At 37.5% G+C, this 27,200-nt stretch overlaps 1 long non-coding RNA gene across 1 annotated transcript; it reads left to right on the top strand.

Moving 5' to 3' along the window:
- Positions 1 to 26,986, top strand: LOC129463862 (uncharacterized). The gene is made up of 3 exons (XR_008651316.2): positions 1 to 485; positions 21,445 to 21,788; positions 26,424 to 26,986. It is a non-coding gene; the product is annotated as an uncharacterized lncRNA (long non-coding RNA).
- Positions 26,987 to 27,200: the final 214 nt, after the last annotated feature.

Here is a 27,200-nt window from a genome sequence, read left to right as displayed (position 1 = left end):
AGCTGTCATGCTCTTAGCCCGCTTCCCAGCCTTCCCTGTCTCACTGAAACATCATCATCCACCAAGCTGCTAGAGCCAGGAATGATGGCAGCATCCCTTCTCTTCTTTCCTCAGTTCAGCTAACCAATAAGAACTACTTTGAGAAAATAATCTAAATATTTCTATTTCTCCCCATTGTCATGACTACCAATTGTTTAAGCGTCTAGAACTTAGAACCAATTGAAACAGAAGATACAGGAGAGAATCACATGGAGATCAAAATACCTTTACTATGGCTAAAGCTGATTGACAATCTTGGCATAGATATGGAATAAATATTAATGTCTCCAAAATCTCCTCCAAATTTATACTATGGCACAAACAAGTTAAATGTAGGTCTCTTCCTCACCATCTATCTTAGGTCTCTTTCTCATATTTTCCTCCAATCTCTACTGCTGGGAAGGCAAGGGACATGGAGGGGGAGAGATCACCTCAAGTAAGCACAGGTAACTTTTTACAATATCTCAACTACTTTTTCACAAGGGCAGCAAATACATTTTTTGTTCGGTATGACATTTACAGTATCCTAAACAATGCTAGTATATATGTATACCTGATAAATATGTGTTGAATAAATTTAAAAAGGACATATACAATTTTCCCTGGACTTGACTATTTGCTGATCTTGGTGTTCTGATTACATTTCTTATACATTTATTAAAATATTTTTCTCACTATAAATTGCATATATATTTTTACATTTCCATTTTTCCAACTGACATATAAAGGTAGTACATGAATTGTAGGTTAGTTCATCTTATTGTCCTGGAAGCCTAGCTCAGGTTCTGGCATTTATTCCTTCTTTTATCTCTTCTTCATCCAAAAAAAATATTTATTATCTGTTTGTTATGCTCCAGGCACTGCTTTAGGCACTAAACTTCAAAAATCATTAAAAAACAACTTCTGCTTTTGGCAAGTATCTTAGTCCATTTGTGCTGCTATAACAGAATATTATAGACTGAATAATTTGTAAAAACTAGAAATGTATTTCTCACAGTTCTGGAGGCTGGAAAATTCAAGATCAAGGCACCATCAGGTTTGGTGTCTGGTGAGGGTGTGGTCTCCACTTCCAAGATGGAACCTTGAACCTTGCATCAGGGAAGACGGAAGGAGCACTGGGTCCTCACATGGCAGAAGGCAGAGGGCAAAAAAGGACTAACCTCCCTCCATCAGGCCCATTTATATGGCATCAATGCATTCACAAGGGTGGAACCCTCATAACATAAACACTTCCCCCAGAAACCCATTTTCCAATACTGTTGCTTTGGGGATTAAGTTTCCAACACAAAAATTGGGGGGAACACGTTTAGATAAGTCTAAGTACAAACTCACATCTAAATATGAGGGTGAGACTCAAGGTATAATTCGCCCTGAGGCAAATTGCTCTCCAGCTGTGAGTCTGTGAAATCAAACTAGTTATGTACTTCCAAAATGTAATAGTGAGACAGGAATAGGATAGAAAATTTTATTCGAAAAGGGAGCAATAGTAAAGAAAAAAGGGGTAACAGCTACCAAGTAAGCCCAAAGCCTAACAGGAAAAAGAAGATTAAATCTTAAGGCTAGAGAGTAACCTTATCTTCATGTCCTGCCTTCTGGACATACTGGGATATGGGAGGTTGAGGTTCCCAGGCCCCAGGAAGCTCCATCCCTATGGCTTTGCTGGACATAGCCCACATATCAGCTCTGATACCTTGAAGTCACATGCCTGCAGCTTTCCCTGGCTGGTACTGCATGCCAGGGACTCTACAGTTTTGGGATCTCAAGGGTAGTCCTGCTCCACAGGTCCACTAAACATTGTCTTAGTGCAGTCTTTCTGCAGTGTCTCTTCCTCTGTGGCAGGTCTCTGCTTGGACCTCTGAGGCTCTCTATAGCATCCTTTGAAATATTCGTGCAGAAAGCCCTACCTCCACAGTTTGTGCACTTTGTGTGCTTGCAGAATTAGAACTGTCTGGATGCTGCCAAGGTTTGTAGTTTGTGCCCTTTGGAGTGACAGCCTGAGCTCTACTGGTCCTGCTTGAGTCACAGCTTGGTGCCTGAGGAGAGCTGCACTGGAATGTAGGGAACAAAGACTTGAGGTGGCCATGGGCAGTGAGCTCCAAGGACCCATGGGTACCCTAGGGCCCTCCTATGAAACTGTTCTGCTCTCAAGGCCCTAGATATCTGCAATGCTTTTGGGGTCAATTTCTCGTTGTCTTGATGAGTAGCACTGGCTTCCTTCTGTCCACACTAATCTCCTTAATAAATGGTAATTGGGCCACACCCTTGGTTTTCTCTCTTAAGCATAGTTTTTAATTCTCCACAAAGCCAGGCTGAGAATTTTCCAAATCTTTTCATACTGTTTCTCTTTTAATTATAAATTCTGTCTTTGAATCATTCTCTGTTCTCACATTTTACGATAAGCAGTAAACACTGCTGCTTAGAGATTTCTTAAATATTCTAGCTCATTGCTCTTAAGTTCTGCCTTCCACAAAGTTGTGGGACATTGACATTGTTCAGCCAACTTCTTTTTCATTTTGTATCAAGGCTAGCCTTCCTCCCAGTTTTCAATAAGATATTCCTTATTTCTGTCTAACACCTCATTAGAGTATCCTTTACTTGTCATATTTCTACCAGCATTTTGTTCACAACAATGTAGGTAATCTCTAAGAAGATTGGGGCTGCAGCTTTCCTCTTCTTCTGAGCTCTTACCAGAATCACTCTTACTGCTCTGTTCATGAAAACATAGGCTTTTTCCAGCATTCACTTCAAAAGAGTTCCAGCCTTTATCCATTATTTAGTCACTTCCACATTTTTAGGTATTCGTAACACCCCACTTCTCTGGTACTAATTTTTGTCTTTGCTGTAACAGAATACTATAGAGTAAGTTACAAAGAACAAAAATTTATTTCTCATTATTCTGGAGGCTTGACAGTCCAAGATCAAGGTAGCAGCATCTGGTGAGGACTGCAATCGACTTCCAAGATGATGCCTTGAATGCCATACCCACCAGAAGGGAGGTACACTGTGTCCTCACATGGCAGAAGGCAGAAGGGAACAGAGAGACAGATGCCTTCCATCAAGCCCTTTGATTACAGCATGAATACATAAGTGAGAGTGGAGCTTTCATGACCTGAATGGCTCCCCAAAGGCCCCACCTTCCAACACTGTTGCAGTGGGATTAATTTTCTAACATAAGAATTTTGGGGGACACATTCAGACCATAGCAGCAAAGCTGTAGACTAATTGAAGAATTAGTCTGTAGGCAAATAAGTATAATAAAATGTTCTGAGAGAAGGTTGTGTATGACACTGCACTGTAGGAACTGTGTTGAATTTGTGCTTGTTGAGTAAAAAAGTAAATCATATTTGCTAAGTATTTTGTCTTCGTTATCAACTGATCTGTATAAACAATGAAAGTATGTATTATCTTCATTGTACCTATGAAAATATATTGAGTAGCTGCATGCTAATCTTTAGATTTACTGATTCTAACTTCCGCCTAAGTTTAAGCACTATAATTCTGATATCTAACTCTTTTACCTTAATTATTTGAAATGAAATTAACAATTAACATCTGTTTTATGTGGTTATACTGTCCTCTCCACAGCCGTAATTTTACTTAAAAACATAAACCATATCTTGGCAGAAAAAGCTATTGCATTGAACATATTATGGGTTTAAGACATTGTACTTAATTTCAGTTTGTAGAATTATTTACAATCCAAAATGTCTTTAAACAAGATATGTTAGTGTCCTTCCCAATTTGAAATTCTATGATTCTGAGATACACAAAGAAACTTTGACTCTAGCTTGAGGATAGTGGAAATTAGTGCATAGAATTTTTTCAGTATTTCAAAAAAATTATAATTTCAACTTTTTTTTAGATTCAGAGGGTACATGTGCAGGTTTGTTACATGGGTATATTGTGTGATGCTAGGGTTTGGGGTATGGATGACCCTGTTGTCCAGGTGATGAGCATTATACCCAAGAGGTAGTTTTTCATCCCATGTCCCCCTCCCTCCTTTCCCGTTAGTCCTCCCCAGTTCCTTTGTTTCCATTTATAGGACCATGTATACTCAGCATTTAGCTCCCACTTATATTTCTCAGTTTTTACAATCATTTTGCCTTCTTGGCACTGGCTTCTTTTGGGTTGAAATAAAGGCCACTCATTCAACATGATCCTATCAAAAGTATACACATTATGCCTTTTCCTTATGATCTCCCAGCTGTAGAAAGAAACATGGGGACTCTTTGTGTAGTGAATGTTGCTAACACTACACTCTAAATGCTCTTTCAGTGAGGCGGTGGTCACCTCTTTTGAGCTGTCTCTGGAGAAGAGTGACAGCATTGATACTAAACTGGATCTGTAGAAGTGTGATTTCCACTGGTGATTGCACAGGCAGTTTTGAACCTGCTTTTGGACAAGAGAGGATAGGGAAGAGGCTTGGAGGCCTATTTGACCTTATAGGGGATGAGCCTAAAACTCTATTGGGCATTGCTGCTGCTAGGAATAATGGTTTCTGGTCATCAGAAACCAGTGGGACACGGTGGTATTGGTATTCATCACCCACACAAAGAGCCTGTCACTTGTTAATACTCTGGGTCTGGGCTGGGCAATTTCAGAGTTGTTCCTCTCTATCTCCTGTGACACAGAACTACAAAACTCTCCATATTTGGAAATGTTATTAAATCATCTAAGTTAGAATGAGGGTTAGTTATGAAGCACTGGGACCATCAGTCATCTTCCCTTTTCACCATGTCTAACCATCATTTTATATTTGCTTCCAGTAGCTGGCCTTATAAATCTTAATTAAAGGCTTTCTCAGATCCTGAATTGAAGCTGTCACCCATTATAGCTTTGTAGAAATGTCCATGTCCATTAAAACCTTATCAAAATGCAGCATCTATTACCTTTGAAGCTCATATTGTATTCATCTCTGCAAGCTTCGTTAATGCAGGGAAGGTGCATATATGCTGGCAACATAATGTTCCCTGACAGGTGCTGTTAAGCAGCAACGGCTGGCTTTACTCTCTCCACAGCCTCTGATGAATTTTATAAAATCCTGGAACTATGGTTTGCTACATACACGATGTGTAGAAGGATAGGCCAAAAAAAATTAAACTGTTGATTCTTATTCCATGTCATGAAAGGGTAAAATAATCATGTTTTTTTTTTCTCAGATCATTGGCACTTTAAAGCAGCCTAAAATAATGTCAACCTGTTGGCATGATCCAATCAAGCAAAATGCATACCTAAATTCATGAACAAAAAAATGTGTTGATTCTAAATTGTGATCCTGGTATTTCCTTGGAGAAGCGGATGTAACCTAAAACCAATATGCCTATCTTGGCTTTACTGAATGGTACTTTAGGCATTTGCTTTCTATAACTGGATTGACTAGGAAATGAACTTGAGAAGGTGAGAATTTTAGATGAAGATCTAAAGTATGACTAAGTGAGAGATTTAAAAGTAGATAGCTGAAAATTATGTAAAATAAACCTTCATAATGTCACAGCATCACATATTATCACTGTAGTGACACCAATAAAAAATATCCTCAAGTTCTTTAGTCATGGGGAATAAAAGAATGAAATAGTGTAGCATGCTACAGCACTGCAATTCGATACTATTAAGATTTCACAGTTGCTGTCAGCCAGGTCACAGTAAGGGTTAAAACACTTATCAGTTGTGACACTCTGTCTTGATAACCTTATTAATCCTTCAGAGGCACTAGAGGAAATAGCTAACAACTAAGAACAAGTTATAATGATTACGGATGTGTTTCATCCACTCATAATCCCTTCTCAATTATTCAAAGTTCTGTTTCCACTAAAATCTTTCAGATCCTCTTGTGTATCATTCATCTGTAAGAATGTCGGTGGTATTTCTGCGTATTCCAAGGGGACAGCTGGTTAATATGAATCTCTTCTTTTTTTCCTCTCCCCAACTAGAATCAGAAGCCCTTTCAGGGCAGGACTTTCTTGCTCACTTGTTCAACCTACATTCCTACCACCTGGCACTGGGCTCTATATAGAGGAATTGGAAAATGCGTTTAATAATAAAGGTGGAAATATTTCTGAGGACACATTTTCTAAGTGAGGGAATGAATAAGATTTTTCTCTCACTCTTTGGAAAGACTATGATCATAAGGCTAAAATATGCATTACCTGATCTAATATGTCTATCTCTTAGCAATGTTTTTTTAGCAGAAAGCCACCATATATCTCTGTAATTATGTTGTTAGAATATGTAGAAAAGACCCAAATTATACTATTTCTTTTAAATCTTAGAGATATTATTACATATTAATCATTTTTTTCTTTATGGTCTCCAAGACATTTTTTAGAGGGGCCTACATAATGTTAGGTGAGAAGTTTTATACAGGGGCAGGAATCACAATGTATCACACCATCTTTAAGAGTGAAGCTACATGAGTTTTTCCGAAAGTAAAGACCACCATTTGTTTGTTTGCTCATTTATTCAGCAAGCATTCATTCTAGACGCTGGAACGTAGCAGTGAATAAAAGTACTTTTCCAAAATAAAATATATATAATGTAAATTTTGTTAATTTCTGGGGAAAAATATAAAGCCAGGTAAGGGAATATAGGAAGCTTCATATAGAGGGGCTGTAATTTTAAACGGGGTGAGCAAAGAAGGCTTTACTGAGAAGGTGACATTTTATTCAAGACCTGAAGAGCTTAGGATTCAGTCCTCTGGGGGAGATGAGCATCCCATGCAGTAGAACAGCAAGTAATCAGAGGTAGGAATTAGTCAACAACCAGCCAAGAGGCCAGTGTAGCTGGAGCTGAGCAAGACAGGGGAGAGCAGACCAAGGAGAGGTCAAAGAGGAGGCCCATTGTATAAAGGAGGCCCATTGTATTAAGCTGTCCTGGCCATTTCAAGAACTTTTTGTTTTTTTTTACTCCAAATGAGGTGGAAAGCCCCAGAAGGATTTTGAACATTGGTTATATAGGCTGAAAGAACTTAGACTAACTAAACATTATAGCTTATATAGAATTTAGAATAACTAAACACAGTGGCTTATTAAATAAATCATGGTTAGTAAAGAAACAATGTATGTTTAGACTAATATCCTAAATTCTTTGAAGTGATGCTTTATTATAAACTTTTCTTGACATTACTATCAGAAATAGATTATATAAAATCTCATATTTTATGCAAACCTTAGGTGCAATAAAATTTTAAAAGATTGTCATATTCAGATAATTTTATAATATTGATGTTACTTTCTTTTAACAGTCATAGTGTAGATCAAAATATAGAGGATCCTAATGGAATGAGACAGGCTATATCTCTGATACAAGTGATCCTTACAGTCTCAGGTAGAGGCACATTTTCTTTCCTGGGTGGCTACATGTATATTGGCACCAACAGCCCTTGTAGAAAGGATCACTCATGATTTAATAAGTACAACTGAAAAGTGTCAGCAGTCACCAAACAAGAAGTTTTCCCTTTTGGAGTAAAGATATTTGGAATCATAGGAATCTCTAGTTTTCTTACTTCCTAATTCTGTGACAATGCAGTTTCAGTAACATAAGTGGATGCTTTCTACACAGTGCTGACGCTATTAACCATACAATAGATTTCAGTGTATTTTTTCTCATTCTGACCACTTTACCTTTAGCTTTAATATTCTGTTCGAGCATCATAATATTTATGTCTAGAAGGAACCATAAAGGTCTTCTACTCCAGCAGTTCATCTGAAGCTTACCTGCCAACTAAGTACAAATTGTTGCTTTGTCAGTTTTGAACAACCAGAGAATGAGATCTTAACTATTGTCATGATGTTGTCAGTATCACTTTTGGAAAACTGAGACAGTATACTATAGCATTAACTTTTCATTACTTAGGCCAAAGTCCATTCTGGGGCCAGTTAGGAAAAAATGATAATATCTTTTAGACATAACAGCCTTACCAATGTTGAAGACACCTCAGATGTTTGCTGACTTTTCTGGCAATCATCTTCTGCTCCTTTAGCTAATCTTTGTATAACATGACTTTGATTCTCTTCATCTTTTTGGTGACTCTCCTTTGAATGTACTCTAGTTTACCTCTCTTCTTGAAGTGTGTGGCTTAGACGTGGTTTGATATAGAGGCATAATTGAATGGAATTATTATTTCCCTTGATCTGGACAAAATATTCTATTAATGTAGCCAAGAATTGAATTAGCTTTTTTTGGCAACCACTGTTCAGTGCTGATTTATGTCAAGCTCCCTGTCAATTAATCCTCCAGGGACGTTTTTATTTATTCTCATGCTAAGCTATGCCTTTGACATCTGTATAAGTTTAGTTACTGTTTGGAATAAAAAGACTTTACTTTTTTTTTTTCCTAATTAAATTTCATCTTGCAAGTCCAGTGTTCCACCCATTGGGATATTTTGGGATCCTGATTTTATCCTCTATCAGGAATTAATAGCTTTAAGAATGAACTCAAATAGGCCAGTAATTTTCTAAAAAGGACTATTCTTTTGAAGATTGCCTTCTGAAAATATCAAGGAAATCTAAGAGACACTTCATAATACAGGTTAAAAGAACAGATCTGGGCAGCAGCCACACCTCATTTCCAGCCCTAGCTCTGTCACATTCCAGGTGAATTTATTCATTTGGTTAACTGATCTCCTACTACAAACTGATCTCCTACTATGAAACACATTATCCTAGGCACTTAGGACTCATCAGTGAATGAAACAGACAAAAATACTTATCCTGGAGGAGCTTATAGTCTAGCAGGAAAAGAAACCTTTGAAAAGAAATATATGCTCTACAATCCTTTATTTTCTTAACTGGAAAAATAGGAATAAATGTATTACTTTATAATATATAGTTCGTTTATCAGGGTTCTCCAGAGAACCAAAAGAATGCATATGTTATAATAAATAAAAATTTTTTTATAAGGAATGAACTCATATCATTATAAAGGCTAAGTCCCAAGATCTGCAGGGTAGGTTGGCAAGCCAGAGACCCAGGAGAGCCGATGATGTAATTCCAGCCTGGAAAATAGCAAGCTCAAGACGCAGCAAGAGCCAATGCTGTTTGAGTCCTAAGTCAGGAAAAAAACCAGTGTTCACATTTGAAGGTGGTCAAGCAGGAGGAATTCTCTTTTACTCTGGGGGAGGGTCAGTCTTTCTGTTCTATTCAGATCTTCAAGGGATAGATGGGGTTCACTCCCCTTATGGAGGGTCATCTGCTTTATGCAGTCAACTCATTCAACTTTGATACATAAAATTAACCATCACAAATAGTAATGAGGATTTTAGAAGTTATTGTACATAAAGGGCTTAGCATAGTGAGCTCTTAAGAAAAGATAGCTATTATTTGCATAAAGTATTTTTCAAACCCCTCTTCAGTATTAGGAATAGAATCAGAGCTCTCCAATACTGACACAGTAGTTTTAGCCCTTTCCTGGTGTGACACTTTGTCTGATGTTTGGTCTTGGGAAGCAGTCATACTTATGTAATGCATAATCAGCTAAGTTATTTCTCTGCTAATGCCTATTTCAAGGCTCTGTGAAAATATGCTCTCTGCCTCACATGTGTGAGACAGGGGAATTACCTACAGACACCTTGCTACTTTCTGGAGCAGCCTCTAGTGATGAAATACTTATGAAGGGTCTTTTATTATTTTTTTGGCAGTGTTTCCTTTTTAAAGAAAATATTACAAAAACTGGAAAGGCTTTAGAAAAACTGAAAGATAGATATTTTTATACCTCTCCTTTGAACTCACTGCAGGAGTAGTTCACTTTACTTATAGTGAGCTCAATGAGTAACTATCATTTCAGGGTATGCCTGACTCATAATACTGTCAAATAATTCATACATGTAAAAACGACCGTTGTCTCATTTACTTGTTATGCCAACACTTGTCAACCTCAGCAACAGCTTTCAGCTCTGTTAAATGTGGTTTAAATGTGAGGGATCTAAAATGAAATTGAAGCATCCTGCATTTGATAGTAAATCAAATACGAATTTAATGTTGTACTCAAAGACAGCATATTTAGTAAGTCTTGAAAGTAAAAATGGCAGATTTTATGATTTGACTGTAGTGAGGGTTTTATTGGGATTCTGATTATCTTTTAAAGGTTGAGATCTAATGATTTTTAAAAATTACACTTGAGAAAAATATTTTGGAGTAAATTATATTGAACTGACTTAACGATAAAAATAGTTTAAAGAAAATTACTTCCTAAAGAGAAGACAAGTATTATCAAATCATGAACATTAGATTTTGTTTTACTTTTTATTATAAAAAATTTCAGCCACACTAAGGGTAGAAACAATAACATTATACCCATATATCCATCACTTATATTAAAATGTATTAATATTTTATAGTATTTGCCTAATCTCTTTTGAACTTCAATTTTAAACTCACCCTCCGTCAGTATTTTTATTTATTTTAATTTTTTTTTTTGAGACAGAGTCTCACTGTCACTCTGTCACCCAGACTGGCACCTGCCAGTGCGGTGGCATGATCTCGGCTCATGGCAACCCCCGCCTCCTGGGTACAAGTGATTCTCCCGCCTCAGGCTCCTGACTAGCTGGGATTACAGGTGTTTGCCACCAGGTCCAGCTAATTTTCGTATTTTTAGTGGAGACGGGGTTTCACCAAGCTAGGCTGTCTCAAAATCCTGACTTCAGGTGATTCATCTGCCTCGGCCTCCCAAAGTGCTGGAATTACAGGGGTGAGCCTCTGTGACCGGCCAAGGCATCATTTTAACTAGATATAAAATAAATCTTAACTTTTCCAAGTATAAGGCTATAGGTGTGGAACTTTTAAAGGCAGAAGAGATTTTACATTTTTTTTCTAGCATATGGGAAAATTGATAGCTTCTTTCCGTATGTTTTAATGATGAGTGAAGAACCAGACTGCTTCTATGGTTTTCCCTGGAATGTTTAAAAATCACCTACCCATAAACTTACATTCTTCCTAAACACATGAATGTGATAAGAGTCTCAATAAGCAAAAGCAAAATGTACTGCTATTCTAGAAAGCATTTGGCAAAGAGACTCCAGGACAGCTCTTTGTACAAAAGGGAAATGAGGACTGGCTGGCTGTGTAGCAAGTGGATACATGGCCTCTGGTGGGAGGCAATGTGGCAGTGTTAGGGCCACGTGAATGAGGCATGAATTGTAGGTCTGATTTTTAGTAGTCACATGCCTATGGTCAAATCACAGCTGTTCTAAACCTTCAGTGTTTCCACATCTGTAACATGAATGCAATAATGCCTGCATTGCAAATGTGTTGTGAAGATTAGCTACATAGGTAAAGCTTTGTTGTACGTACTCAATATTGGCATCTGGTTGTTGTTTTTTGAAACAATGTACTAGAAAGACCATTCATGGTGTTTGAAATTATATGTAGGTGGTGTAACAATCCTTCCTGCTCACTTACTTGCTGTGTGTCCCTGGGCGTGTCCCCTAGTCTCACAGAACCTCAGTGTCTTTAGCTGGGAAATGAGTCTAATACTATTTATTCCATGATGGTTAGTTTAATGTGTCAGTCTGACTAAACTAAGGGATGCTCACGTAACTGGTATGTATTCCTCCTAGGTGTATCTTTGAGAGCATTTCTGAAAAAGATTAACATTTGAATCGATAGACTAAGTAAAGAAGATTGCTCTCATTAATGTGGTTCAACATTAGTCAATCTGCTTAAATAGAACAAAAGTGCAGAAGGAGAGCAAAGTCTATCTTCTTGAGCTGAGACAGCCAGATTCTCCTGCCCTTGGATAAGAGGTTCTTGTTATGGGGTCATCGGGCTCTGGGACTTATACTATTCCCTCCAACATGTAAGCCAATTCCCATGTATATATATATATATGTATGTGTATATATGTATGTGTGTATATATATATGTATGTGTATATACATACACACACACACACACGTATATATATATATACTTATTGGTTCTGTTTCTCTGGAGAACCCTGACTAACCCATATTCCCACAGCATTGTTTTTGGGGGCAAGTAATAATGTTTGTGTCATGTAGCAGACTCATTGTTGAAAATCTGTTCCTAGGAGTCTTGTTTTCTTGACCAATTTTGAGCTTTCAAGTTACTTTTGCAGTTTAATAATATAGGGTTTAGTCTTTTTGATGTTTTTGCCAGTATTTGGATAAAGATGTAAAGGTTGAACATATCAAACTTGACAATAGCTAAATTAGGTTCAGAAGTTCTCAATAGGCTAGAACTATAGGTAAAAATGAGCAAAACAATTTATATGGAAAACAATTGAACAATGTAGTAGTTTTATAAGTTCCTTGTGTGCCAATACTGTGAATGGCTATTCAATTTTTTAAGTTCCATTTTAGGCTAATTAATTCAGGTGCAAAGCATAGATTCAGCAATATAAAGGTTGTTCTGTATTCAAATTGGTCAGATGACAGCTAGAAGTATGTGTCCTTTTTTAAAGCTAAATTCCACTCTTCACAAAGGACATTGAAAAGCTAAGTAGGGGTCAGGTGCGGTGGCTCACGCCTACAATTCCAGCGTTTTGGGATGCCCAGGAGAAAGGATTGCTTGAGCACAGAAGGCTGAACTGCAGTGAGCCAAGATTGTGAAGTCCAGCCTGGGTGACAGAGCAACACCCTGTCTCCAAAAAAAGAAAAAAAAAAAAAAAGCTAGGTAGGGTTTCTCAAGCTATGGAATATTTTGATCAGATAATTCTTTGTTGAGGGTGGTATGGGCAGTCTCCTGTGCATTTTTAGCACATTGCTGGCCTTTATCCATTAGATGCCACTAGAACTTCCATTTTCCCACCCAGAAAGCCAACAAAAATGTCCAGACATTGACAAACATCTCCTGGAAGGCAAAATTGCCCCGGTTGAGAACCCCTGTGCTGCAGGGTATACAAAAGAAGGTAAAAGGAAAGTAAAAGGCTGGGAAGGATAATCATGAAGAATAATAAGGGTAGGTGTGTCTCATTCCTAAACTGTCCCAACTCAATAATTTCATTTTGTATTAAGTTTCTCTGTCTTCATCTGCCTTCCCATTAAATTAATCTTTTTGCAGTCAGGGATTGTGTTTTGTTCTTTCTGCTTTTAGTGTGCAGAGTAACTCCTAGTGTACTGTAGACTCTCAATGTTTTTATAAGATAAAGTACACTAAACTGAAGAAAAAAATGACCTGGTGTGGGCAACTACTAAGGAGACATTTTCTGATGGTACTTGAAGAGCTGCCAAAGGAAGATCGTATTGGATTACTCAATGAAAGAAAGAATGCGTCTTCAGAGGGCAGAGCTAATAGCAATGAATAAAAGTTATGGAGGCATAGATTTCACCTTATTTTAAGGTCAAATTTTAATATGATATTTATACTTATATAGCACCAATAATTCTTGAAATCAACTTGATTAGCATTGAAATGAGTGTGTTTTATAATAGAATTGTAAATAAAATTGTCTCTTTAACAAAATGGGGATTAGGGGTACTGATCCTCAACACCGTTGAAAATTCACATAGAACTTTTGACTCCCAACAAACTTAACTACTAATAGACCATGTTGCCCAAAAGCCTTACCAATTACACAAAAAAATCAATTAACACGTATTTTGCAATTTATATGTATTATATAGTATATTCTTACATAAAGAAAGCTAAAGAAAAGAAAATGTTATGAAGAAAATCATAAGAGGAAATACATTGTAGTACTGTATTGTATTTATTGATACCACAAGTTTAGTCATTTGTTTACAAGATGAATCTCTGAAATGGTGGGTAACTGCAGCTGCAAACCTCAGTCTATGGTACATATCAAGCAATTCAGCTTTTTTTTTGCAATGCCATGACTTCTCTGCTTCTCGGAAGCACTTCCAGCATCACTAGTGGCACTTCGTATGTGTTCCATGTTGTTATGCGAGGTTGAAAATATTGCACTAAACAAAATGAAAAATACATGAGAAACACAAGAGATCACTTTTTACTGCAATTTATTAGAGGGATGAATTGCTCATGCAGAAATGATTAGTGTCACAAAGTATTTTAAATGGATACTTGCAACACTTGAGCTCACTGCAAGAACAGGAAGTGGCTATGAATTTATTACTGTTGTACAGTATGTACTACAGTTAATTTTATGCAGTCATGATTTAATACTGCATCTTTACATTTGTTTACATTTCTCTCTACCATGAATGGTGCCATGTACAGTTTGTGTTTGGGTGCATGTTTCAATAAATTTTAACTTTGTATAGTGGATTTGTGTGTATTTTATGATAGTAGATGATAAAATAGAGTAATATCTACATAGATTTTGTGCATTAATGCATACTTACCTTTTTCTTTTTTGATATTCCCAGTCTAGGTGTTTTGTGTGCAACATTTTTCAAATTGTTGTAAATCTCCAAAAAATTTATATATTTTTATATTATATAAAATGTATTATATATCATATGAAATATATTTATATATATTAAATTTATATATATATTTATTGAAAAAATCTCATGTGCAAGTGGACCCACGTAGTTCAAAATCAAGTTGTTCAGGAATCGATTGTACAATACTATCAGAATTCTGAGGTATACTACATACATTTGTAGGATATAAAAATATTGATCAAATACAAAATTATTGATTTTCCCTGCTTAAAAATCTATATTTATACTCATGCAACTATTAAATAATTGACAATATGGCAAGTATTCAGAGGCATAAGAAAGAAATAAACTAAAAGAAGAGAAAGGACAGAAAAGAATATCTCCTATATATGTATTTGGTAACTTATTAAAAATGAGTAGTGAAAATGATACTGATAGAAAATATCAAGTGCTTATTGTATTAGAGTCATTGTGTTGTGCTTTAAATATAGTCTCATTTAATCCCTACAACACCTCAATGAAATAAGTGCTTTTATTTTCTCCATTTACATATGAAGAAAAAAATTTGCAATTACAAAGAGATAAGCATTTCAAAAGAAACTAATAGAACTTATAAATAAACTGTGTATTGCTTTCAAAATTGTAACTTCAGAAGGAATGTACTGAATTTTATATTTCTTTTAATATTTCAATAATATCAGTCTCGTGAACATTTTTGGATTGCATTCAGGGTCATTTTTTCAGTTCAATATTTGCTCTGTGCATCTGAATACGTATCTAACCAAACTAGTAGTCATGTGACTCATCGATAGAGAATTTCATTCTTTGGTTGTTATATGGTTCATAGAAACACATTTCCGCTCTCTTTTATCTGACAAGGACTTCCATTTTATTGTCAGTATGAGGACAAATTCGAAATACACATGAAGTTTCCCACAAGATCTTAAAAATAGTACAGAAACTTGTATCTATGAGATTATTTTCAAATTATATTCAACATTCAGTTAAAATTTTCCTTAACATTCTTCCCTGTGGCCAGACCTTAAAACTAAAGTATCTTGAGGTGTGAGGGGTATCTCTGTATGGAGGAGTCCGCTCTGTGAGAATGCTGGGAGACACTCCCTGGAGCAAACGCTAATGCAATGGAGGCTTTTTGTTTGTTTGTTTTACTTGGAGAAGAGTAGCCTGAGAAAGACAATAGTGTTCCAGTCTGGAAAGCCATATATTAATGAGTGATATTTCCCATTAAGTTAAGGAGAGGACAAGAGGGTTAAATTCAAGCAGGATGGTTTAGGTTGCAAATTTTCAAGATGATAGGGCATCTTCACCGTAAAGGCTAGGAGAGGTTAGAATATGTTACCGAGGGAACTTGAGTGTGACAAAGTTACTTTTCTTTCATATGACAATCTATTGGCATTTATTTCTAATTACCATTGTCTCTTTGCTACTGAAGTTATTTTTGAATGAAAAGCATTCATTCATGCCATATCTCTTCCACATAGAATTTTTAGATATAAAAATTAATTAAAAATTTATAGCATTTAACCAGGGGTGAATGAAACTCAATTCTGCAATATTTATTCATATAAAGACCATGGTCCTAATTATCTAGGGAAGTCAGAGAAGGCCTAAAGAGACCCACGTGGGTATTATAGATTTGTTTTAGGAACCTCGGTGTCTGCCTTTTCTCTCCAGGTTTTAAGTAGAGTTGTCAGATTTAGTAAATATAAATACAGGATGCCCAGTTATATGAATTTCAGATAAGCAATGAATAATATTTTATTATAAATCTGTCCCCGAGACTATATTCCTATCACAAAAAAGTTATTTATTGTTTACCTAAAATTCAATTTTAACTGGGCATCCTGTATTTTATCTGGCAACGTTAGTTATAAGGGGAGCATGTAAGTGGATTAATCCTGAAGCTAATGAAGCTTAAGTTTTCAGGGGTCTTCACTGGCAGGCTTTTGTTTAAATCTAATGTTGCCTTTGTAATTTTCCATTCTTTTCTTTAGAGCCTGCTTCCCAATTATATAAACCTGAGGCTCCACAAAATTTAGATATGCCCCTGCAGGGGAAGTAATATGAGGAGACAGTCGACAAGGTGACAGAAGTAAATTTAGCAGGCTCGAGGAGATTGTTGATGCCCTTGTCACATTCGGAAATTATTTTCCAGGAGATAATTAAATAATCACTGGGCCTTGAGGCACCTTTGTAGTTGAAACTTGACTGTCACTGTATAGGGAAGAGACAGGAATAAGTTTTCCACTTTGTTGCTGTAGCCTAAGAGTGAAAAATTCAATGCTCTGAGAAAGTAAAATTTCTTTTTCCATGGATACGATCAGCAGATGAAGACTCAATAATTTTGTTTCTACTTACTAAATTCAACTCTTCAGATCTCATAGACTTTAAATGCCTAAAGGAAGTTATAAAATAAAAAATGAGAATGGCAAAGAAGTGTCCTCGAGAAAAGCAGATCTGGCTTTATTCTAAGGCTCATTCACAAAAAGGCAAAGCTAAATGTTTGTCTCCCTCCTTGATGCAGTGCCCTGCTTTGTGTAATAAACCACAGAAATGACTCAGCTCCCATGCATTTAATTAAGACTATAAGGGTGATAATCCTCTTTTTAATCACTCATGACACTGCCTGATTCTTAGAGCCCACAGTTTTGGGAGTGCTATTGATGGGAGTGCTATTGAAGTGTTATTGATGAGGTTTTCAGGTTAAATCTTTTGTGGCTTCAAGAAGCACAAAAACGGTGTAAAGAAGTTCCACCTAAGTACCTGATATGGATTAAGGGAACTTTTCTCCATTCAAGAAATTAATTCAGCAAATATTTGCTGTGTGTTTCCTAAGTGCCAGACACTGTGCTAGGAATGGGATTGCTTTGGGTTTTCAGTACTTAACTGGGAATTAATTAATTGATGGAGGGAACAAATGCTTTTAAAGCAGAGAGCTGTTTAGACTCCATAAATGAGCAATACATATTTGGCATAATAGAGCCTGCCATATGCTATACATGATATGATACTGGATAATTGTTCTCAATTTTTTACACCTTTGTGCCATTGACAAGCCTTCCACTAGTGTATATGAAATATACATCCCTGCCCAATGGATGTTAGGCTTGATCACATGACTTCTCTTGGCCCCTGGAATGTCAGTGTGCACGAGGTAGAAGAGGTTCAAAATGTGTTTGTGTGGTTTGGCTTATCTTCTAGTACTACTGTGACCCACCATGGAAAGAACATGCACCTGATAGTCACTGGTCATAGGAAAATGACAAACACAGTAAAAGGAGAAAAATCAGTGGTTGTGGTTGTAAGCCATTAATATTTGGGTTTTTTTCATGAAGCATTATGATGGCAATAGCAGATTAACATAGACAGTAAGACAATCATACAAATAAATGTAAGTTAAGATAAATTGAGATGTCTTTATAGATGCAAAATGCAATATGATTTTCAGTGGTGGGAAAGCATACGTTTGATATGGGGAAATATTTGGGAAAAGCCAAGCTTGAGGTAAGCACTGAACAATTTCAACAGGCAGAAAATGTCATGGGAATTAATGAATACGTCAAGTAATCTGAAGCTTTGTAGGTGGTGCAGAATTGGTTCATCTTTCGAAAGCCTTTCTATGTTGGGGTACTGAATATGGTATCGACTTCCAAAGGGGGCATTAAAGTGTACCTGTGTGTGCTGACTCAGTCCAGTGCCCTCTGGACTTTCTGAAACCATCCCAGAGTCTTTCTAAAATCTTATTCCCATCCATGGATGGGGACTGGTAGTAGATACCCTATGGCCTGATGCTACTTGCTGATACTCTCCAGCATTCTGTAGTTAACCAATATAGCAGCCAAAGGCTTTCATCTGCTTCACCTGGAGAATCTTAGATTATAGATTCTTTTAGATCCCTTTTAGATTTAACAATTATTTATTCCAAGCTTCTTATATGCAGTTTATTTTCCATGTATTTTCTCTCTTAATCTGCACAGAAACCTTTTGACATAGTGTTATCATCCCCATTTTACTTACAATAGATCTGAGGACCAGAGAGGTTAAAGGAAATGCTCAGGTCACACAACTACCTACTAAATGCCGAGACCAGGACCCTGACTTGAACATTAGGCACCTGATTACAATAGGAACCTGGTCTTATTAAAAATCTTCATGGGACTTTTCTAGAAGCAACTCCAAAGTATACAGGATGTTGTTGATCACCTTTATATATAAAGTAATATTATGAAATCTAGGTTTATTTGGTAAACCTAACTTTTCTAGAGGAGGCTCCAGAAAGTTGCAGAGTAAGACTATCCAGAGCTAATCTGTGTTCACTGGCTTTACTTCAAGTTATTCTAGCCCACACACAGCCCTCAATTCACCTGTGAAGTTACTGAAACTTGGCTTGAGATTTGAAACTTGGCTTTGAGATTCTCAAAGCATTTTTATAATTAGAGAGTAGAGAAAATTATTCAATGATTGACCTGATGAATCATTTTCTTCCCGGGGTTTTCAGTCCTCTCTTACTTGCTCCTAGGAGTTTTATTCATTATATTCAAAAAGCTTTCACTCTTCTTTGCATCACAAATAGTATCTTTCCCTGTGCAGACTGTTATAAGCGTTATCTGTTAAAGCATACCTGGTAGAAACCTAAAATTGGAATTCAGTGCCTGGAAGCAGGGGGTCCTTTATAGATAGCTGAGGACTTTGAAATTAGTTTTTCCTTGTGATTCAACAGGTCTTAAATGTTGTGACCTTGATTTAATATTTATTGAGCTTCCACAAAGTGCTAAGCCTTCAAGATACAGAACAAATCCCATTTTTTCGATTAAGTTTTTACCTGATTTAATTTGTCTTATTTATATTTATTAAAGTCCCAGCAATGTTGTTACAGATGTACTCACAGATCTGTTTCACATGCAGCATGGTCAAACAACAAGGGAAAAAAGAAAACAAACACAGACGCATGCACACAAGTTATGAATGTTTTGTAGAAACAATAACTCATTCATTGATTTCATGAAATCTATGGCTTACCTTTTTCCTTGCACTGGTGAAATTATAGAGACTGACAATGCTTTGGTTTCCAATTTTTTTTAGAAGGTTAATAAAGATATTTGAGACTGTACCATCTTATTATTATGCTAATCAACAAAGCTACTCCAAGTCTATTTTGAAAATGAACCTTCTTCATTATAAAAAATTAATAATAGTCTCAATTTTCCCACTCAGAATTTATCATCTTAATGTTGAATCATAACAACTTTTAATTTGAGGACAAATTACAGAGTGATTTATAAACAGCAGTTATTGTCTTCTTAAAGGTCTTTCTCTTTATAGATAAGTTATAGCTAACTACTATCAGTGGCTCTTCTGTGGAAATGTCTTGGGGGTCCCAGGCCTGCATTTAATGTCACAGGAACAACAGGCAATATTCAAAGTCAATAGAACTGAACATCTCCTGTTCAACAATGTGGAACTGAAGATCATTAATGGATTGAAAAATTACAAAACAAAGTTTCTAAAGATATTTGGAACACTGAGCATTCTGCATAATAATCCATAATAGGACTAGCAGTCAGTGTTCCATAGAATATCTGCTTTAAAATTAACTGGTGGCATTTTATTTTTAGAACCTGATTCTTTATTCAGTGTGGTTTGGGACAGGCCAGATGTTAGTTCAATGTCTAGTTCTTTCTCATTAAAGCTGTAGATGCCATAAAAAGAGAACTCCTTAGCCTGAAAAAAGAAAAGAACTTATTGAAATAGTGCTATGTACCTTAGAAAATACAAAGAAAGTAGAAGCATTAATAGGAAAAGGATAAAAGTTAAAGTTCTATTATTTTTCTCCAGTGTTAGAATTCTTCTCAGTATCCCAGTACATCATCTTGAAAACCCCTTACATAAATATATCCTATTTTAGAGGCCACTGCTTTAAATCTACTAGCTTGACTGTTTAGTAGTTTAGATAATCTGGAGAGATACCAAAACTTGTATTTGATATCACTGTATAGCTAAGCTCAGGTGTGTAATCATTCCTTTTGTTCCTAGAAGATGACTGTTGTAGAAACTTAAATGTGACTAGTTACATGTAAAAAGAAAATAAGTAACTGTCTCTTCCTGGGGTACGATTATTGTTAATTTTACCAAAATTGTTGGCTTTGACTTTATTCACATGATCAGGATTACTGTGATCCATTGATAACAGATGTTTCCAAAATTGAGCAAAAGACTTGAAACCATCTTGGACCATTAAAAAGTGCTGAAGGCAAACTAGATTTCACTTTATCTTTACTTTCTTTACCTTCTAGTTGCACCATGTTTTACATGAATAGCCACAGAGACGGAGAGCCAAGGGTGCAGTAGGCCTGAAAGTGGGAATTTATGGACACATGATTTCTTTCCGGTCTGACTGCGTTGTCAATTTCACTGGAGAAGCTATCTGGGAAAGACCCAGCTACTATGTAACTACCGAAGGAGATCGTGCATTGGGGAGTGGGAATGAAGATTTCCTTGAGCTCTGCAGTCTTGCATCATGGCTCTCCAGCTATGATTTTGATGAAATATTTTCCTCTTTAAGAACACTACATTAAGAGGAATATTTCCTTATTAATATGCCTTTAGTTGCAAGTAATGTTAATAGGTGTTAAGTGAGCAAGTATTTCTATGGCCACATGCATTTGGAAAAGAACTTGTTATTCAAGGTTTAACAGTCCTTCATAGGCTACTCTTCACATTACTCTCTGATGGAGGAATGTGCATGCATTTATCTTACAAAGTCAACTATTACTGGGTTTCAGAGTTGCTATCTGCTTGGATCTTACCAAAATAATGTTCCATGAAACAAACTTTGAGAAATGCTGGTCCGTAGGGATCATGTTTCCAGGACAAGCCTCCTGAGGATGAGGGTCTAACAGAACCATTCCCAATTTTGGTATTTCGGTTTTATGCAGCAGTTAGAAGGTATATTAAAACAAAACAATACGACAACTGAGTTGAGATCAGGCACTTAACATCCACAGATTTTATTTATTCATCAAGCATTTACTTAGTGCTCACTTGGTTTGTTTATCTCACAGGATTCAAAGATGAGTGAAGCATAGCATCTTTCCTGCATAAACATTAAAAAAAGAACAGGAGAAAGTGAGAGAGAGGAGTCTTCTATCCACTTCTAAATAGAAAAAAATGATATCTCAGTGCCCTTAACTTTGAAACTGAAACAGAGCTTCTAGGTCATCTCAAGATTTTGCAGCTTTGGAGAAAGCAAGCTGTAGGACTCATGGCATAGTGAGCAGCATTTTTGCCATGAGCGTCTGCATTAGGAAAATCTGGAGACTGCCCTCTCAAAGGGCTCCTTGGGCCATGGATCTCTGCTCAGGGGATGGGAGGAGGCAAGTCTAGGAGGGCCTGCCTGTGAGCTCAGGTGAGATGCCCTTGAGGCCACTAGGGAGAAGGTGGGCCAGAGTCATTGATGGGATTTGAATAGTGAAGGGTTTAATAAGCCAATGAAATCTGGATTATTCAACTTAATAAAAGCACATAAGTACTGTGTGAGGAAAAACAAACTGTGGAGAAAATAGATTTTCCTCTGCTCTCATCCCACAACAACGAACACAGAAGACTTCTGTGACCAAATGTGGGTCCTCCCCTGCACCCCACACACCAAGCAAGTGATCAGTTCTGCAGTGGACACCAGTATTCGGTATCCTCCACTTCAATCCTGACACCATCTACCTGGAGATAGCATCAGATACCGCAGCTTGGGGGCTCAGTCCCACAAGAGTGCCCTCGACTTCGGATGCCAATCACAAGCCCCAGGTTGTTTTATCTGTGCTTCTGACTGACTGGCTGTAAATAGAAGTTCCCAAAATTCCCTTCTCCTGTTCAATTAGTTTGCTAGAGTGGCTCACAGAACTTGTTACAGGTAGTTAGACAGGCATGAGTGGGGCAGGAGAGGGTCCTCCCCCACCTACTAGGAATGTTGGGTGATGGTTTGGCAATTATCACATTGCCTTTCTAAAAGTGATAAGTTGCCAGCCGGTGCCAGGGAAAGGCCATTTCCTCATGGTCTACACCTGTTGCACTAAAGTGTTAATTGAATGCAGATGCCAGTGGGGAGCAAATTTCTGGGCATGCACATTAAGAGACAAAATGGCTGAGTATGATCTTCCAGGCACACTCCACCAGAAAAGGGAAGAAAAGCCTCAGATGGGCATGTGTACAACTTCCTAAACACACTGCATGTGCTCACTTCCCAAGCATAAGGAGGGCACTGTGCATGCAGGCAGCCCACCCTAAGGTAGAATCATGGGAAAGGGGCCAGCTTACAAAGTCCTAGGATCCCGGTTAAAGACCACATTTGTTCTTCAAGCCACATGCTTGGGTCTCTTCCAAGCATACTTTCCTTTCTTTTCTGTTCTAAAGCTTTTTAAAATAAGCTTCCACTCCTGCTCTGAAACTTGCCTAGGTCTCTTTTTCTGCCTTTGCCCCTCAGTTGAATTCTTTTTTCTGAGGAGGCAAGAATTGAGGTTGTTATAGACCTGCATGGAGTCACTGCTGGCAACTCGGATACCTTCCACGGGTAACAAACTCAGGGAAACACTTAGGTTTACAGGTTTATTGCAAAGAACATAACAAAGGATGTAGATAAAGACATGGGGAGGGCAAGGTATAGGGGAAAGTGCGTGGAGCTTCCATGCCCTCTCTGGGCATGCCACCTTTCAGGAACCTCCATGTGTTCAGCTGTCCGGAAGCTCTGTGAACCCTGTCCCTTTGGGTTGCTATGGAGCTTTCATTACACAAGAATGATTAATCAAACCATTGGCCATTGGTGATCAACTCAACCTTTAGCCCTTCTCCATTCCCTGGAGGTTGAGGGGAGGAAAAGTCCCAACCCTCTAATCCTGCCTTGGTCTTTCCAGTGACCAGGTCCCATACGGAAGCTACTTAGGAGCTGCCAGCCATCAGTCAATTCATTAGCATACAAAAAGATATCACTTTGGATATTCTAAGGATTTTAGGAGTTGTTTGTGAGAAAATGGGGAAGAAGACCAAATAATTATTTTACAATATCACAAGTACTCACAGTCTGGTGAGATATGGAAAACCCAGATCTCTTAGACCAATAATCTCAAGAAAAGATTATAAGGTGTCCTTATATTTAAAAAAATATTTAAAAATTGTGGGGAGTAGAATGTAAGAAAAAATTTCTGAATTTCACAGAGAGGCTTAGCCTTGACACATGCTGGCTGTGTTACTGAGCATGCTATGTTAAGGTCTCTATGTATAAATACTTTTTTTTCACTTATTACAAAGGTCTAAGACCTATCATATCTATTGTGGAGATTAAATGAGATACTTCACATAAAATTAACAAACACGTAGTAGATATTCGGTAACCACTGGTTTCCTTCTTCAGACATTAAATAGTCTGAAGCTATGATTAAAGTGATCATAACTGACTGATGTCTTGATGTGAGAGAAATGGTAGGCTTTCTTTCAAAGATGGGAGAAACTTTAGAAGGATCAGCTGGTATGTAGCAAGGAGCTACGCTAAGGTTGGAGGAGAATTACAAGGGCAGGGGAGGTGGGATGGGGTTGTGAATTATACCCACCCACCAATGGTCAAAGCACACTTATTTCTTTCTTAGGAATTTGTAATCAGAACTGAGAGAGATCATTCTCTGACATAGTAGCAGAAAATATAATATCTAAACTTAGAACTATTGGGATCACTTTCTCTACCTGGGTGACTGGAGAAGCACAGGAGGCCACTCTAAAGAAAGAGAGGGAAGAATTAGCCATGCCCCCCACCAGAAAAAAAAAGGAGTCCAGATATGAAAGCTAGCCTAAGTCCCTGCTTCTATTTGTTTCTAGGGATCAGATGTGTTCTCTCCTTAGCTTGCGTAATCAAATCCCATATCATTACACCAAATTTCTACTTTTAAGTGTAAGCTATTTTGAATGGACCTTTAGTACTTCTTACCCAAAGACCACAGAGCAGGAAATTAAGCAGCTTCCACAACTTATGGCACTTTGAAGCTATGATTAAAGTGATCATAACTGACTGATCACTAATTCACACTCCGGGCCCTGACCTTGTGAAGAGGGTGATATGGTTTGGATGTGTTTCTCCTCCAAATCTCATGTTGAAATGTGATCCCCAATGTTGGAAATGAGGCCTGGTGAGAGATGCTTGGGTCATGGGGGCAGATCCCTCGTGGCTCAGTGCTGTCTTCGAAATAATGAGTGGGTTCTTGCTCTAAGTTCATGTGAGATCTGGTTGTTCAAAACACTGTGGTGCCTCCCCCGCCCTTGCTCCCTCTGTCTTGCTCCCACTCTCACTGAGTGACATGCCTGCTCCCTCTTCACATTCTGCCATGATTGGAAGCTTCCTGAGGCCCTCACCAGGAGCAGATGCCAGGGCCATGCTTCCTATACAGCCTATAGAACCACAAGCCAAATAAACCATTTTTCTTTATAACTTATGTTATAAGGTATTTCATTATAGCAATGCAAAAACAGGCTAACAGGGGAGAATTTTAACAAGGGCAGAATTTTAACAAGATACATAATGGACTTCCCAGAGCAGTCAATAATTTTAGTTCTTAAGTTCTGTGAGTAAAGAATTGGTTATACCTTCATGTATGAATGAGTCTAGATTCCTGCTTCCAACGGAGAAGATTCAGTTTAATCAAAGATTTTCTGGACTCAAAATCATCAGAGCATAATTGTAATTGTCATAACAGCTCTATTGTTCCTTCTGTTGAAAAATCTTAAGGCATTCTTCCTTACCAAAACACAGTGACATTGGAGGTGGCCTTCCTTAATAAAATACCCTGTTTACTTCTTTTTCCATCTGGCAGAAGTTGTTTTGGGGACAGGACTCAACAGGCCCAGTGAGAAGGCACATCAGCTTTTGCTTAGTCCTAATTTACTTGATTGGATCTAAAATGTAGAATAAAAGTTTGTACAATCAATATTTTCAGTTGACTCTTAACCTTTATTCACTTCTAGGTTATCTTGAAACTTCCATTTCAAAGGAAGGGAAATGCAAACATTTAATGGTCACAGTGGTCAGGCCTCTCCTCTTCCCACCACCCCACACTGCAAGTGGACAGTTCACCCTGAGCATTTTGGGCAAAGGCAGATTAGAGAGGTCCTCTAAGCCCCACCTGCTGTTCTGTGCATTAGGGTCAAACCCGGTGTCATGGCACTTTCGCTGCCTAGCCAGCTCAGGGTGGAAGTCACCTGGTGTCTGGTCTAGATGCTCCTCATGCCCCCAAATTGCCCTGTCCAAGCACTAGCTTTAACCTTTTAGAGAAATAAAATCAGTCATTGAACAGTGTCATCAGAGAATGAGAGAAAAAGTAAAATCAGAGCAAAACCAAAAGGATTTTAGAAAGGGGAAAAAAAATAATTTCCCTGGCTAAGCCGTTTTGAACTGATTCCACAAAGACAGCTTAAATGTTCTTATGTATCTGATTTAAAAGAATTGAAGGAGAAGGCAAGGGGCACTTCTTGATATTTCCTGATGAGGACCGAGCCCACCTCTTAGTTCAGGGTCTTCTCTTAAATTGCCTGTGGCAGTTTTTTTCAGAAATATGGTTACTACAAGATGATTGTGTCAGAGGTCATATGTTTTGGTTTTGTGATTTCTTCTCTAAGCCTTCAAATCATTCTGGAATTAACAGAATGGACTAAGCGAAAGCTGACGTTCCTTCTCACTGGGCCTATTGAGTCCTGTCCCCAAAACAACTACTGCCAGATGGAAAAGGAAGTAAGCAAGGTATTTTATTAAGGAAGGCCACCTCCAATGTCACTGTGTTTTGTTTCTCTGAGCTACTTTAGGGAATAATCTTAATGTTTTCTATATTTTGTTTTGGGGATACATGTTTAAAAATTCGTTTATTAAGTTTATATCTTGTGAGAGGCCCTTTTCTAGATTCTGGGGATAAAGCAGTAAACAAAGATGGGCGATATCTTCTCAAATGCTTAAATTCTAGAAGAGGCAAACAAGCGTATAATAAAAAAGTAGATGTGAAATGTTTTTTCACAGAATTATGATTAATCAATGTGATAAAGTGACCTCATGGCTGAATTAGGTTATCACCCTTCTCAGAATAGGTGACATAAATCAAGATCTGAAAGAAGAGATGGAACCAGCCACACAAAGACCTTGAATCAAGTCATTCCAGGCAGAGGGAGCAGCTAGTGCAAGGCACTAAAACAGAAATAAACTGGCTGTGTCTAAGAAACAGCAAGAAGGTGGAGCACAGTGCATGAGAGAGAAGCATGAGCAAGATGAGACAGACTGGTAGGCAGGGAGCAGGGTTGTATAGGGCTTATCAACCAGATTAAGAAATTGGGATTTTATCCAGGTGCAATGGAAATGTCTTAGAGTGTTTTAAATAGAATAATGATATTAATTTGAGTTGTTATTTTATTTTAAAAATAACTCTGCTTCTTTGGTGGGTGGATTATAGGAAAGCAAGCAGGGAAACATAGAAACCAGTTGGGAGGTCTTTTAATGGTTCACCTTGTAGGTAATAACAGCCTGAACAATGATGATTATGGGAAACGTGGAGTATATATATATAGGCTGTGGATATGCGTTTGAGGCTGAATTGGTAACATTTGTCAATGTATTACATGGCGTGTGTGTGTGTGTATATTCGTGCATATGTGAGAATACATACACTTTGGGAAGGATAGAGTTAAGAGATGAACAAAGATAATTTCTGGACATTTTGCTTGAACACTTGGGAGACTTTTGGCATTAATTACTGAAATGGAAAAGTTGAGGGGGAAATAAGCTTGGTGGATGCAGATGGTA

Source organism: Symphalangus syndactylus, chromosome 15, assembly GCF_028878055.3.
Source record: "Symphalangus syndactylus isolate Jambi chromosome 15, NHGRI_mSymSyn1-v2.1_pri, whole genome shotgun sequence".
Classification (NCBI taxonomy): Eukaryota; Metazoa; Chordata; class Mammalia; order Primates; family Hylobatidae; genus Symphalangus; species Symphalangus syndactylus.
Note: the sequence above shows the minus strand (reverse complement) of the source record. Positions and strands in the feature narration are given on the sequence as shown.